Source organism: Dermacentor albipictus, chromosome 2 (assembly GCF_038994185.2).
Source record: "Dermacentor albipictus isolate Rhodes 1998 colony chromosome 2, USDA_Dalb.pri_finalv2, whole genome shotgun sequence".
NCBI lineage: Eukaryota > Metazoa > Arthropoda > Arachnida > Ixodida > Ixodidae > Dermacentor > Dermacentor albipictus.
In genome coordinates, this window is record NC_091822.1 from 133,722,497 (window position 1) to 133,739,243 (window position 16,747).

Here is a 16,747-nt window from a genome sequence, read left to right on the forward strand (position 1 = left end):
TAGCGTAAGTGCGGGTCTGTGTATCTATTAAAGTTGTTCGACCCAGAAATTAACAGCATGTGTGCCTATAAGTGTGCTTGATTAGGCATCTCGCAAGCACTAACAGTGCTTAGCCACAGCAAGTGAAATACAAATTTGGAAATACCGGAGAAAGCTAACAGTGTAATTCCTAAGGGAGATTCGGGGATGACTGTCCTAGCGACTTAACACAAAGTTATGCGCAGAAAAATCTTGTCTAAAATTCCACTTTGTGGAGAAGTAAGACCAGCGAAGCTGTGTGTGTCGGCCCCTTCATGGAGAACTGCACCTCCGCCGTGGGTCTGCCCGGTATCGCCCTATCTTCGGGATCGGCCCATGTATGGGGAGAGCTTAACGCCTGCTTCACCTCCAACGCAGATCGGCCGGACATTGCACTATCTTCGGGATCGGCCCACGTATGGGGAGTGCTTAACGCTTGCTTCACCTCTGCTGCGGGTAGACCGGGCATGGCACTATCTTCGTGATCGGCCCAAGTATGGGAAGTGCTTAACGCTTGCTTCACCTCCGCCGTGGGTCGTCCGGCCATTGCACTATCGTTGGGATCGGCCCATGTATAGAGAGCGCTTAACGGCTGCTTCCCCTCAGCCGCGGGTCAGCTCAGCATTGCAATATCTTCGGGATTTTTTTATGTACGCAGACATGATAGTGGAGAAAGTAGACCCTAACAGCTTCGCTCTAAACGTCAGCGGAATTGCGACATTGCACTTGCGGAAGAAGTCCAGCCTCGTAATCATATATATATATATATATATATATATATATATATATATATATATATATATATATATATATATATATATATATATATATATATATATATATATGCAGGTTGGTCTACATAACTTGAGCCAAAGTTTTCAAAATGAAAGGCACTGCGGACGCGAGTTGAACCGAGTGCGGCTATTTATTATTTTCCCCTGAACTTACAGCTTCGATATGTTTAATTAATCAACTTTTTAAATATTGGCTGCAGACCCTAAGTGTGATACGCAAAGTTCTAGAGCACGTTGAGAAACCTCTCAATAAATTGTTTCCAACGCGACATATCTCACGTGGTCCTTTCTTCCGCGTTCCATAGAAAGCCTGCGAAATAACAAAAAAAGCACGGGACGGGGCTATTGCGCACTTTTATTGTGCTGCTTTCAAGTGTGCAATGGATGAACAAGGTCGGCTTCAGCGAAACTGGTCCGCGACAGGGCATTATGTCTGGTGTAGGTATCGGGGCATGCGGCTTTTATCGCATGACGGCGCAAACGCGTGCTGCTGCCGAAGCGATAAAGCGTCTAAGGAGACGAAAGAGAACAAGAACATAGTTATTTTTTATGCTTGAAATACGCAAGAGCTGGAAGCCTGCCGACGGAGTGTAATGGGGTGGGTTGGAGCGGCTGCGTTAGGGCCGGAATGATTTTCCAGTGACCTTAGAATGCAAAAAGCGCCCTTTGAATATAATGCGTGTTCGAAGAAATCACCATCTGCTGCAATGAACGTTTGGCATCTCATAGGCACATTTTCCTAGGCGCTCTTGATCACGGTATCATGGATGGAGTTGAAGACTCGTCTTATTTTTTTTTTCTTTTGGGCTCTCTGATGTTGTGGTTGGTGTGCGGTATACTTGATCCTTGATGTAGCCCCAGAGAAAGAAACAAGGGGAGTTCAATTTGGCGACCATGCTGGCCAAGCAATGGGCCCATGCCGTCCAATCCACTGATGCGGGAATACTCCATGCAGCCATTTGCAAGCTTTGCTCCTGCCGTGCGTGGAGCATCGTCATGCTGGTACCAAATATCTTGGATCCTATGTAATGGAACTTCGCAAAAAAAAATCCTCAAGCGCCCCATCAAGGCTGTCGTTGACATAGCTTTCTCCTGTAAGCGTGTTATCAAAAAACACTGGACCAATGATAGTGCCACGGGAAATTCCCCACCACACATTAACCGACCACTGATATTGGTGATGTGTCTTCTAAACCCAGTGAGGGTTTTCATTGTTTCAATAGTGAGCGTTGTGAGCGTTGTGAGTGTTCACTGGGGCATTACGCGAGAAGGTAGCTTCAATGGTCCACAGTATATTATTCCCAAAGCCTGGGTCCTCTTCCGTCTTGATTAAAATCCAGTTTGGAAAGTCTTTTCGCCTTTGGAAATCGCGAGACTCCAACATCTGGTCAGCTGCACGTGGTAAAGGTGACGTTGCCTCTTCTTAAGTATCTCTCCACCCTGAAGACTTTGACAATCCAGCTTCAGCGCCCTCTCTACGAATAGTTGCATGTGGGTCTGAAGATAACTTTCACAGAATATCTGTCTCCACGTCCTTGCCCAGGATTGAAGATTTATGTCGTTTATTCGTAAAAGTCCCAGTTTGTCTCAGCGTTTCATATGCGCGCACAATCGTCATTGAGCTGGGACACGTGCCTCGATGCCAGCGTTGAAGTACATCAACTGCGTCAATCATCCCCTTGACACACCTAGAGCCAAAACCAAATGCGCTCTTTCCTCATTGGAGTAAACCATAGCTGCTACTCAATGTACGTTGGTCACAGCCAGATAGCGTTGCTGTGGAGAACACACAGGGATACGGGCACCTTAGGAGCAGTGGACATATTGCAGTTTGCTGGGATTGATTCAAACGAGGCACATAAGTCTGATCCACATCCGGTTAACTGGAACAGCCTGCAAGCGCTCCCTCAGGGACTGACGCGCCGGTCATGGTGCACAAGTGTGAAGCCAGACGCTGCCACCCGATACTGCGACCACGAAGCGATGCAGACATGCAGGGTGGGAAATCAAAAAAGAAAGTCTGGTAAACAGTAAGTGTGAGAAGGAGAGCAGATGGACCCAGTGTGAAAAGAGTCATCGTCTCAAGAAGACAGGCGTAATCTTCTTTGAATATAGCGAAGGTTTTTTTTTTTACCATTAGCTTTGTCCCCGCGTGATATATGCGCTCTTATACGAGCCCTAAGGTGTGAAGTTGTAGCATCATCGTTCATTTCGAAAACTACTACAAGGTCATTTGTGTACAAGGGCAAAATTGTAGCAGCCGTCATCACCTTCCATCGTTCCCACGCGCTTCGCCCTCCTTTCAAGTACCATTAAAATGGTAACCACCGGGGTTGCTCAGTGGCTATGGTGTCGGACTGCTAAGCACCAGGTCGCGGGATCAAATCCCTGCCACGGGGCCTGCATTTCGGTGGGGGCAAAAGCAACCGTGCACTTAGATTTAGGTACACGTTAAAAAAACCAGGTAGTCGAAATTTCCGGAGTCCTCCACTTCGGCGTGCCGCATATTCAGAAAGTGGTTTTGGCACGTAAAACCGCATAATTTTAATCAAAATTATGCTTTCGTCTTTTCTTTTTCGTGGCCTTAGACGCTTTAGCTCTTCGCCAACGCTTGGCCAGCAACACACATTTGCACCGTCATGCAATAAGAGCCGCATGCCCAGATACCTACACCAGAAGTAACGCGGTGTCATAGGCCATTCTCTCTGCAGCTGACCTTGTTCATCCATCGCACGCTTGAAAGCAGCACAATAAAAGCGCGCAATCACCCGTCACGTGGCATTTTTTTTTTCGCGGGCTTTCTACGGAACGCGGAAGAAAGGACCACGTGAGATACGTCGCGTTGGAATCAATTTATTGAGATGTTTCTCAAGGTGCTCTACAACTATGCGTATCACACTTGGGGTCTGCAGCCAATACTTAAATAGTTCATTAATTAAACATAACTAATATGCAAGTTAAGGGGAAACTAATAAATAGCCTGAGACTCTAGGTCAGTGCCAACACTATGCATTTGGTTCAACTCGCGTCCTGAGCGCCCTTCAACTTTAACACTTTGGCTCAAATTATGTGAGACAACCTGTATATACAAGAAGAAAGGGAACCGAGTAGCCCGATTTGTATTAGTCATATCCGGCATGAGAAGCCAACAAACAATGAGACGAAGGACAGCAAAGCGAAGCCCCAGAAAGTGAATGGGAAAACGGCGCCACGATAGCTCAGTTGGTACGAGCGTTGCACGCGTAATGCTCAGACGTGGCTTCGTATCCCACCAGCGGCCATTTCTTTTTACGTCTACTTTCATTTCCATCTATCAATCATTTCTTTCACTCAAATAAGAACTCCAGACAACTTTCCCTATGCTCTCCTTGGTCTCATTGTTTGCTGGCTTCTCTTGATATGAACATATATATCTATATATATATATATATATGGTTGCCACCGCTAGCCCTCAAGCAGTTATCTCTGCTTCTCCTAAACAAGTCTAATTTTGACCTCATACACATTTACATGGACGGTTCCATAAACTCCAACCGCTCTACCGGAGCAGTCGTTGTACGATCGAACGCCATCACTTTGCAATTTTAATACTCTCGCAATACCATGTAGACCGCAGCCGAAATTGCGGCTCTTCAAGGTGCACTCAATTACGTACTCCAGCAGTCACCAAATTGTGAGACCATTTTCTGCGATTAGAGGGCAACCGCAAAGCTCCGCTGTTTGCCTGCGTCATGGGTCACATGATCAGCTAGTGCATTAAATATGCGGGCTCATCACCACGCGGTCGAGAAAGGACACGCCATTGCATTTCAGTGGTTGCCAAGTCACTGCGAATTGTCGCCAATGACAGCGCTGGCGAAGCTGCGTGCTCGGCTCGCCAAATAACGTCAGCGGGTGCATATGAATAACACTTTCAAGGACGGATGCTACGCGGCAACTTGAATCACTTGTTCGCCACGACACACGTATACGATTGAATTCACCGGGTTTCACTCGTTCACGCGTGGACTCTCTCGACGCCAGCTTGCGACTTCGCATGCCACCTGGACTCTCCCGTCGCAAAACAACTTTATTCTCGAAATATTTTTAAAGCGCAAATAAGAAACACATCACAACAAGGTCATACACAGGACAGGTGCTACTTTGAACTGAAAACAGCTGAAAATAGTTGAATGTAGTGCCTGTCCTGTGCATGACCTTCTTTTTGTGACGTGTTTTTTTTTTTGTTTGCCCTTTAAAAATATTTGTCAAGTAAATATTTGTCAAATATTTGTCACATGAATATGTTTTCCGGAAGCCATGCTGTGCTGACGTGAAAAATGAATTAGATTTTAGAAAATTGACTAAGTTAGTACACATTATGTGCTCGAGCAGTTTACAACAAATACTATTTAAAGAAATAAGCGGTAATTAGTCGAGCACTCTTTATTACCAGATTTATGCAGTGGAACGACCTTCCCAATTTTCCAATGTCTGGGAAGTGTAGACGTATCCAGTGGCTGTTGTAAGGAAGGAAGGAAGGAAAAAGTGGAGAAGGAAAGGAAGGGAGGTTAACCAGTTTAGCTCAACAGGTTTGCTACCCTACACATGGGAGCGGGAAGGGGGGGGTGATAGATGGGGAGGAGAGAGAGAGAGACAACATAGCACAGCACACACATCGTCAGTTATAGTCCGTCACTCTTGCGGGGTACGTGACATCACTGTCACAGCCGTTTTTGACTGCTGGAAAATTTTAGTTAGTATAATGGAACTGTAAACGCTAGTATTTTCCAAAAATTTTGTGATAATACTACTGTTTTGTGATAATACTGATAATAACCAGGAGAAGAATCATTCTTGAGTGAATCAATCAGTAGTACGACGCCAAGTGGTTCAACAATCACTAGTGACATAGGTAAATGATTGTGTGAGCTCGCAGTAGGTAATTCATTATGGCTATCTACAGATAAATTTTTAATGAAAGATTCGTTAAGAACAGTGGCGCCATGATTTTCACTAATCTGGTTACCGGATGAGTCAATCAAGGAAATATGGTTGTCGGATGGTGGGTTAATGACTCGCCAAATTTTTTTGCGTTAGTTTGTAACATAGACGGCAAAACGTTAGTAAGAAAGTTATCTTTAGCGTATTAGAGCGCACCTATGTAAATGGTCGATGCACATTTGTAAGCAGCGCAGCGCAGGTGATTAGTAGGCAGACATCTGGCGGCACGATAGAGACGTTTCTTTCGGTTAGATAGACGTTTGATATAAGCATTGTGCCATGGAGCATGTGCGTTTGAAGTGATAAAGCGAGTAAAAATATATTTCTTTGTTAGACGTTCGACTTCAGCTACAGACATATGCCAGTTCGACTGCACTGAACGGGTACCAAAGTTGCTTAAAAAGATGTGTAAGAATTGTGCAAGTTCACAGTTAATCATGTCAAAGTTTGCTTTGCTGTAGTCCCGTATCGTTCTCTTCTTTTTTTGCATTTTTTGCTTCTTTTGTGCATTAAATAAAAACGAAAGTAATGAATGATCACTGATTTCCTGTGTATAAGCTATAGCGGTAGCGAAGCCTGGTCGAGTCGTTAGTAGTAGATCGAGAATGCTGGTACTGTTATTGGATGTCCTGGTCGGCAACGTTACTGGTTGAGGTAGAGTTAGAGTAGAGTTAGAGAAAAAACTGAACATACGTTAAGAAATTCACACGGTTGTGGCAAAGAGGGCAATGAATAAGATGGGTTTGCGTTCCATATCCTACTCGGAAAGTTGAAATCTCCTCGTAGAAACAAAGGATATGAGCGAAATCGTGTACAAACTATATTATTTGCGTCATACAGTTCATTGATATGTGTTGAAGATGAGGAGGGAGAGCGATGGCATATGCCTAATATAATCTTGTGGTAGCCAATGGTTACTATAGCCCAGACTAATTCGAGTTCAGTGTTAATATGAATGTATGAAGAAGGAGCGTCCTTTGAAACGGCAAGAAGGACTCCGCCTACCCTACGCATTGTCCGATCACAACGGTACATGTGAAAGCGGTTCGCATCGTCAAAGATTTCATGATCACGGAGAGCTTCGTGGAGCCATGTTTCCGTTAAGGCGACTATATTTGCGCTACACGTGCCAATAGCTGATGATAAAAAATTATACTTGTTTAGTACACTTCTAACGTTAGAAAAAAGAACTGATAGCTGAGGACCTGATTTGCGGCCAACTCTCCTCACGCGTTCTCTAGGTAGACGTGCTAGCTGAAGAAGTACGGGCATGACTGGCATGCTCTATGCGTTTATTAACCTGTAGAACTTCATCGCAGTCTGGAAAATACATGTAACATCTCTTATTAATTAGCAATTTGTTGTAACATAATTTAAATTTCTGGGGAACCGGGCTGAGCTTTCCCAAGGTCAATGAGTTTTTTACGAGCATGCCGTGTTGCGATTTAAAAGTCTTCGCTGGCTGTGATGTTCTTATCCTTTAATTGATTACGTAATGACAGTACTTTTTTTCTTTTATTTTGAAATTAGTAAACTTAGCGACAATGGGACGACACTTAGAAGGTAGAAGGTTACCTAAACGTTGCGCTCTTTGAAATGGTTCACTGAGAAACTTGTCAGAAGCGGCAGCAATAAATTTTTTTTATTTTAGTTCAGTTTCCTGCCAGGTTTCCTTCGAATCGGGAATTCCAGGAAAGATTAAGTTGTCCCGTCGCGATCTGTCCTCTAGATCGGTTAGTCTGGATTGCAACTGATTATTCTGATCGGTGAGTTCTTTCAATGATTTTTGCATACTACGACGGGTTGTGTTAAGAATTCTAATGGCATTAAGAGGAGGAATGCTCTCAACAGTTGTTCGCCCTGTATCTGGCGCAACTAGACTTCCGTGAGCTTATGTAACACCTTCGACGGCTTGGAGTTAAAATGCATACTAAAATGCTATCTACACAAGAGCGAATGCAGAAATACGCCAACAAGAAGACAATTATTGCACTACCGCTCATCATGCCAGGCTATCTTTTTCATCCTCTACGGTGATTTACTCACCTGAATAGCAAATGACGTGGCATGCTTTTACTTGTACTTATGCCACATGCACTTATGCCGCTTTTACTTGCACTTGCCTTACTTATGGCACGCATTCTTTCTCGTGCGATAAAGAAGATGTACATGTGCAGGGTAAGAGATGCCGCCATTTTATTAGCTGCTAGCCAGAATATCAAAGCAAGGAATATATATATATATATATATATATATATATATATATATATATATATATATATATATATATATATATATATATATATATATATATATATATACAGATATGATGCGAGAAAAGCCGACAGGTGGAATATTATATCTCAGCAAGAAATTGGAAGACCGTGATGTGTGCTGCATTTTTTGGTTGTGAATCTACCTCATCTAGCGTGGAACTCCCCAAGTCCTTACTAAGCAAGTTCAGTTCAGTTATACCCGTTGTGGACAACGAGCTTACTTTAGAATTACTACAATGTCCAGAATAACATTTAATGCTTTCCGGCAGATAATTTAGTGCTTCTTCGTGGTCACAGGTTTATGCGACATGCAAACCAAGCGACATTACATGCGGACGAGCAGAGTTGTAAAAGAAGGCTGGCAAGCACAATATTTCGATGCTTCCTCAATTAGCATGTACCGGTCAGGTCAAGTCCGCGTTCGTACAATATTTGCATTAACGCACGTTGGACAGGGGATGCACGGAAACGCCCCTTTCGCTTCGTTTCCTTCCTTTAAAACGTCCTTGGGTTGATTTCACGCGAAATCTCGAGACATGTTCAAGGACAAGGAAGGCGAACTTGCTTTCTTCGTTACTTTTCCTGCATGAGAACGAGCGAGCAGGTTTGCCACCGACACCATATGTCGAAACCAGCTCGTTCAGCCAAATCCGCGCTTGACAAAATCGACTCGACCGGCGCTGATACAAATCGTGGCCCATGGATGCCCCCTCACGAATAATTGTTTCGTGTGTGCCTCTCTCTTTTTCTTTGTCATTTTGTCTCCAAATGGCAGAGCGAAGAGTCCGCGATACCTGGCCGAGCCAAGGTCGGGTCTCACTTCACCTACGTCAAGCCTTCCAAGGTCGAACACCCGAAGCAAGGACATGTTGAAACGCGACGCGCGCTGAGCTTTTTTAGCGAGTCGCTGTTCTACTCCGCCTGTACATGAGCAGACAGTCACGCTATAGAGGCGGTACTTTCCTGCCCTCTGCGGGAAGCGCTGACGTGAAGAGATAGTCAATGCGATTCAATTGCTAGCGGCCCAGAAGAATATATTCCGGGCATGCGGGAAGAGTTCGTGAAAGAAGTTAAGCAGTCAGACCAGTGATACATGACGCATTCGTGCGTTACTCAGTAATGCCAGAGTGAGTGGAGGCCCCCTTTGGCCTTGAGGACTGCCTTGCTACGGAGCGATCTCTGTGTTGTGGTAATATTTACTCGCTGGACATTTGGCTCTTGCAAGGGGAAGCAACTCCCGTTTGTTGAGGCAGGTACTTCACGTGTATACCCCGAGCAAACTGGCCTGTTGGCTTGCCAGTGATATGGGTGCACAAAGGCAGAGCCAGTACCTGGGGCGGAATTCACTAAGCGAATTTACGAACAGATTTTGCTGCAATTAAAATCTTATTGGGCGTTCCCAGAGTCCCTGATAGAGCTCCGCAGAACGTCGCCCACTCGTTTTTAGCTAGATCGTTGGTGTGGCCTTGGGCCCATGGTCTGCCAAGAGAGCGATGCGCTGTCTCAGGCGTTTGTTTAGACGTTGTTTTTACCACGTCCTGGCTAGTTTCCGCCTGTTCTCCCATAGGCCGACCTGGTGAGAGTTTATCACCGATGCTTTCACTGTGCGCTCAGTGGCTTTGGGGGTGTCCCCATGCACTTGTTGAAGGATTTTAGTGCATTCCCGCATTTTGGTAGGGGTGGTATCCGACACTTCCAGTGCCCTTTAAGTTCTCTTTAACGAGACTGGTCGATTAAATTGGTGATTGCTATTTTTCGCCGTATGCTGGATGTGCACAGCATTGTTTTGATGATGTCGTGATCGCTTCCCAGGTTTTTGTCGTAAATAAGGCTAGCGCAAGTAAGTTCGCAAGTATGTATATAGCCAGTCCAAAGGTTATGCAATATTCAACGGTGCAGCACCACGTTATTTTAATGTGCTCGCCCTTCTGTCTCCTATCCTCGACACTCTCGAGTGTTGAGGAGCGTAGAGCAATAGGAAAGGCAAGATAGGAAGGTTCGCCATTGCAAAGACTGGACGGAAACACGGAGCGCCTTGCCATTGTCTCTTCTGCAACACAGTAAAAAAGGAGTAGGATTGAAACTTTTGATGTACGCTGGAAGCAGATATTTTAAAATGAAATGTGCATATTTCTTGTTATTTTTTCATGTAATTTCTTCTCTCGGGTAGTTTTCAATATCCATGCTTCTTAGCTATGCTTTTGGAATAGCGGGCTCATCAGTAGCCAAACTGCTCGTATTTTCATATTATTAAAAGAGAACGACAAAATGTATATATTTTGCCCAAATATTCGAATGTTAAACAATTGTTTGCCTTCGATTATCCCAGTATATATTTATTCGCTATTCCTGCAGTGGCTTAAATTGTTCAGCCTCTACGTTACACAAGTTACAAGTGCTTGTACGTGTGGTTGGGAGATTAATTTCGTTGTTGCGCAGTCTTGATCCACATTTGTGTGCACCCGGTGCCTTAAACCTGAAAGGCCTTGTACGTTGGCAGATGTATACATGTACCGCCCATCTTGGGGGACCGCATTTTCACCGGCCAACAATTTGAAATTATCCGTCAGCACAAGACCCGCCTGCGTGATTTGGGACTCACTGGAACGCTATTGTTGATTCTGCCTTTTCGTCCTTGTTCTCGCGTGACGGCACGACGCGAGTTGTGTTACACTTTCGAGAAGATATGCGAGCACCAGCGTTTACGCTGGAAACTTCCACGAGTGATGCATAAAAGCCGACGCTTTTGACCCGTAGATAAGGTTTCGACGATCGCCAATTGTGCATGCTCGCCGCTGTCGCTGTGGATTGAGTGTCGCCCATTTCCGGGCGTAGATTCATTCAGTAGACAGTCTGTTTTCGTTGCTCACAGTTTTCACTGCTGTCTGCTTCTTCGCCATCGCTCCAAGTGACAATATCAGCCCTTACAAAAATCATTGCAGACTTGCTGCAGAAATTCTGCATACCCCGAGTCACCCGGGATGCAGAATATCTGAAGACAGGTGACAGACTTTCTGTCACCCCCTGTCACCTACCAGCGCCCAATTCGTACACGGTAGTTCGGAACAGCACTAGTGCTGTTCCGAACTACGTGTTTTTCTTTTTAAATTAGGTAATATTCCATTACATAGAGTTCAGGGAGGTCTAACTACTTGGATTCTGAAGCTTTATGCATAAGTGGCGCAAAATCATCATGTAAAGGTCTGGTGGCCAAGAACGGTCCAAATAAAATTAATACCCTTACTAAAAGGTAAAAATATGCGTGCTTAAAGGTGATGCAAGGCGTGCTACAATTTGTAGGCCTGTCACAAAGCCCATATACGTCCACGAGGAGAGGAGGAACGCGTGTGAAAGCTACGGCGCTGAGGACTGTCCGGGCCGGTGTACCAGAATTTTCTCCTCCGATAAGCGGTGACCGCACAGCGCATCTAGAGCTGGTCTAGAGCTCTTTTTTTATTTTAAGCAACAAACCTACAACATTACTGAAGATTATGTCATTACCGCCCCATTTATAAATGCTCAGGAAATCTAAGTTAGCTAAATTACAGCTGCTGTGAGGCGCTGTTTCTTCTCTTGCTTGAAAATGCATGCGCGACTGCCACCGTAGCGGCGTATCGTACGCTTCGATTACGCTAATTGAGAGAGAGTGAGAGAAAGTATACTATTGTGGCTCGGGGTAACGCTATTGTAGCGCCACCCCGAGTATAGTATAAGTATACTATTGTAGCGTGCGGCAGTATGAGCGGAAGAAAAGGGGGCTATTTTGCATTATTTGCACTGGCTCAAAGTTCTTGTGCCACACTGCATCCCTGTCATCAAGGCAACGGGCCCTTCCTCCTTCCCTTAGCTCTTCAGAAGTGGTTGCCCTTGTGCTGAGCTTCAAATATCCACTGGCAACCTTGACCTCTTCATCTCAGGCCAACTCGTCCAACTATTGTATTAACCTTCAAAGTTCCACGAAACTGCCGGCCCCTTCCCATGGACCGAACCGAGAAATCCGGTTACGCAAAGCACCAATACTGTGGCCGCGACGAAAGCAGAATGCGACGCAAGTGACGTCAGCACCCACACCGCCTCGCACCTGCCGACAATGGGTCGTTCAAGGGATTTAGGGCCGATTTACGCTCGAGCCGCCCCTCGCCGCAAGCCGCACCGCACGCTTGCGGTCGCGCCAAAAATTGCACGTATCCAGCACTTGTGCTGGATACGTGCAATTTTGTGCAATACGTGCGAAAGGGGTCACAGGAGAACGATAAACAAGTACACCCTTCTGTGTATAGGGAGGCAAGGAGGTTACACAGAGGGAGCTCTGATTAGCTACCTTGCACGGCGGCAAGGTGTAATGAGATACAAATTGAATGAAAAAGGAGTACAAACGGTGTGAACCACGTTTGCAATCCCATGGCAGCAACAATGGCAGATAGCGTTGTTAAAGTGTAATATGTAGAGCTGTGGACCTCAAATATTGACTTCTACATGGAGTCCCTTTGGCAGCACTTGTCTAGGATTCTCTGTTCTGATACTGTACAATTGTATCGATTATATCAAACACTGCGCACATGAATTGGCTCCGGGCACTATATCAACTCCAAGTGAATGCTCTCCCCTTAGCGGCCGCGCCTAGAAACAGCCCATCCCGGTTCAAAATTGAAGTGAAAGAGGGCCCCCTATAACGGCATGCGCGAATGCCTCGTAGCTTTCAAATCATCGTGATGCCAAATGCTAATTTCGAAATACAAATATCGAATACTTTCGAATACAAATTTCGAAGGACTCGTTGTGTAGAATTAAGTGTGCCATCGCGATGGAAAGACAGCGAGGTATGGTTTCATCTTTTCGCCAAAAAAAAGCAGACGACGCGCATCGTACAGCGATTTCGACGAGAAACTTCGCATTGGGAAAAAGTGACGACTGATCATCATCATCATCATCATCATCATCATCATCATCGTCAGCCTGGTTACGCCCACTGCAGGTCAAAGGCCTCTCCTATACTTCTCCAACTACCCCGGTTATGTACTAATTGTGGCCATGTTGTCCCTGCCAACTTCTTAATCTCATCCGCCCACCCTAACTTTCTGCCGCCGCCTGCTACGCTTCCCTTCCCTTGGAAACCACTCCGTGACCCTTAATGACCATCCGTTATCTTCCCTCCTCATTGCATGCCCTGCCCATGCCCATTTCCTGTTCTTGCTTTCAACTAAGATGTCATTACCTCGCGTTTGTTCCCTCACCCAATCTGCTCAATCTACCCATCATTCTTCTTTCCATAGCTCGTTGCGTCGTCCTTAATTTAAGTTGAACCCTTTTCGTAAGCCTCCAGGTTTCTGCCCCGTACGTGAGTACTGGTAACAAACAGCTGTTATAAACTTTTCTCTTGAGGGGTAATGGCAACCTGCTGTTCATTATCTGAGAATGCCTGCCAAACGCACCCCAGCCCATTCTTATTCTTCTGATTATTTCAGTCTCATGTTCTGGATCCGCGGTCACTACCTTTCCTAAGTAGACGCATTCACTTACCACTTCGAATGCCTCGCTACCTATCGTAAACTGCTGTTCTCTTCCGAGACTGTTAAGCATTACTTTAGTTTTCTGCAGAATAATTTTTAGACCCACGCTTCTACTTTGCCTCTCCAGGTCAGTGAGCATGCATTGCAGTTCGTCCCCTGAGTTACTAAGCAAGGCAATATCATCAGCAAATCGCAAGTTACATAGGTATTCTCCATTGACTCTTATCCCCAATTCTTCCCAATCCAGGTCTTTGAATACCTCCTGTAAACACACTGTGAATAGCATTGGAGATATCGTACCTCCCTGCATGACGCCTTTCTTTATTGGGATTTTGTTGCTTTCTTTATGGAGGACTACGGTGGCTGTGGAGCTGCTATAGATATCTTTCAGTATTTTTACATACGGCTCATCTACACCCTCATATCCTAATGCCTCCATGACTGCTGAGGTTTGTACTGAATCCAACGCTTTCTCGTAATCAATGAAAGCTATATATAAGGGTTGGTTATATTCCGCACATTTCTCTATCACCTGATTCATAGTGTGAATATGGTCTATTGTTGAGTAGCCTTTACGGAATGCTGCCTGTTCCTTTGGTTGACAGAAGTCTAAGGTGTTGCTGATTCTATTTGCGATTACCTTAGTAAATACTTTGTAGGTTACGACTGATACGATATTGGTTTCTTCGAAACACTTCACTCAGGACTTCTTTCTTCCTAGTGACCAGAACATTGCTTTTTTTATATTTTGATGGTGTTTTAAATCACGGAATGTGCTTTGTTCAGGCAGGCGCTTTAATAAATTGTTCGTGAATCTGTATTAATACTTTCGACCATGTACGCGTGCTACTTCTTCACAACACGATATAATGTATAAAAGGTTACCATGTTCACGTGTATTTCTAACGAAGCCAAGGACAGAGTTCACAGAGCTTTCTATTCGTAACTCATGTTTGACATTACGTGAAAACCTTCGCCAATATGTTCGACTCCTCAGTTAGGTGGCACTTGTCCTTACGGACAGTCCTAGCGTAAGAAGTGTTTCGCAAAAAGTGGCGCTAGTCTTTCAACGCTGGTGCGAGGGCTTCTAGTATGTATCGTCAATGCACGGTAATTCGCTAACAAACGCCTACAAAAGCAAGGAACGAGGAGCCATTGTTAGTGCGAGCCCTCGGCGCAACTGAGGGCTCGGCGGCTGTTCGCTGCTTCAAGAACGTGAAAGACGTATTGCAACGACCTGCCATCAAACCGACACTCTTTTCTTTTGTCCAGCATATTTCGCCACGAGCAGCTCTTATACACGAAAAACCCGGTGCCGCCAGACAGAAAAAACAAAATATCGAGCTACTATTGATCATGAGCCTTACTGCAGGCTCAAGATTTCTTCACTGCCGAGCACAGAACACATAGTATTGTGAAACAGACTGTACGACGCTGGCCCTCGGAATTACTTCGATCTCGATGCTCCCAGGCAGCGATGCGCCGGGTCTATACAGTCTTGCTGCAATCCCTTTTTTTTTTTTTCACGCTCTGACAACATTATCATTTTTTTTTGTGATTGTGCGTTCCCTGTCACGGTTTCGACACACCTAATGTGTGGCAACTTGGCAACAGGCACACCCGTATATGACGCGCAGAGAAAACTCCCGCTCGTTGTTAACGTTTTCAGTTATGTATCATGCGACGTGAATGAGGTATATAGTGTTTCTCAACATTCCTGCGAAAGGATCTGAAAATTGCTTTGCCAGACAAGCCTATACCATTTCAAAAGAGCGGGGACTCGGTTTCAATTATCTCGGTTAAATTGTTGTGCTTTAGTTAAGCACATTCCCCTTTAACTTTACCCGGCGAGAGGCGCATTACGCACAAAAAGTAGGATCTGTTTTTAAAGCGAAGCTTTCATTGCCTGAGTATACCCGGGGTTTTGCGTAACGGTGTCCATGCTTAACGTGTTGCTCACCGAATGGACAACTTGTGCAGCCGTAAGCTTTGAGCGACAGTGTCGTCCTAGGGCATGCCACCTGCGCTCTGCGTAACGAATTAATTAATCATGACATAACACCTGTACCATAACGTCGGCTCACAGATATCTCAAAAGCCGACAGAACTCTTATTAGAGCGTATGACTTTACACGGCTTACTTATATACTGCTCGAAGCTTAAGTTTCGCGGGGGAAACGGGTTCCCTCAAGTAAATATTTAAAAAGGATAAAAAGGAAGTATAAAAAAGGATAAGCCACATGGGGGGGGGGGGGAGGAGGGACATCGCGAGTCGTTGAGCAAAGAACATCCTCTTCGGGCGCTCGATCTGAACAGCTTAAGCTGCGCTATGTGAACCTTGCCTTTTTTTTAAATATATTGATCGAAAAAAAAAAGAAATGCATTCATTTGTGTGTGTATATGTGTGAGTGTGTGTGTAGGGGGGGGGGGGGGGGTCGTTTTCTTATAGCTGCAGTTGTAATAATAGCAGCGCTTAGGCATTGTTGCAGAGCTTCCTCACCTATGGCAGTGCAGAATGATGAGGCTACCCGGCCAATGTGAAGGCAATAGCCGCGACGGCTATGGCCTTCATTCCGCTAGGCAAGAACTCACGCGTTCGGTTCCTTGGCACGGTGGCAGCATTTCGATAGGATGGAAATGCAAAAAAAGCACACGTGTGCTTAGATTTACACGCATGTTAAAGAACCTCAGGTGGCCGAACTTAATCCGTAGCCCTCCACTATGGAGCCCCTCCTGACCGCACAGTGTTGCTACGAGACATTAAACCCCACAAATCACTCAATGGGGATGCGTACGAATGTCGGAGACTCAACAAGTTTCCTAGAAAGTGAACTCGAACGCGCATTGTTGGAGTTCCCTTCATCGAAAAATAACGGGCGCAAATGGAGCGTAAGCTAATCAGAGCTGCAGCACTGGAAGCTGTCATTGCCGACATACTCGTATAGAACGCTTTAATTACTGCGCTCAGTGCGTTACATTTAGCCCCACCCGTAGTCACTGCCATGGAGGACTGTTGCGACGAGGCCAGGGTTAATTCAGATTCAAGCGAGGCCATTCTGGTGCGCTTATTGATCCCGGAGATGTCCCGAAGGCGTTTGTTGTTCTCAGAGATGGCACCAGGTGCCGCACAAATTAGATCGCTTTCTTTCGCTCTTGATTTGCTGCT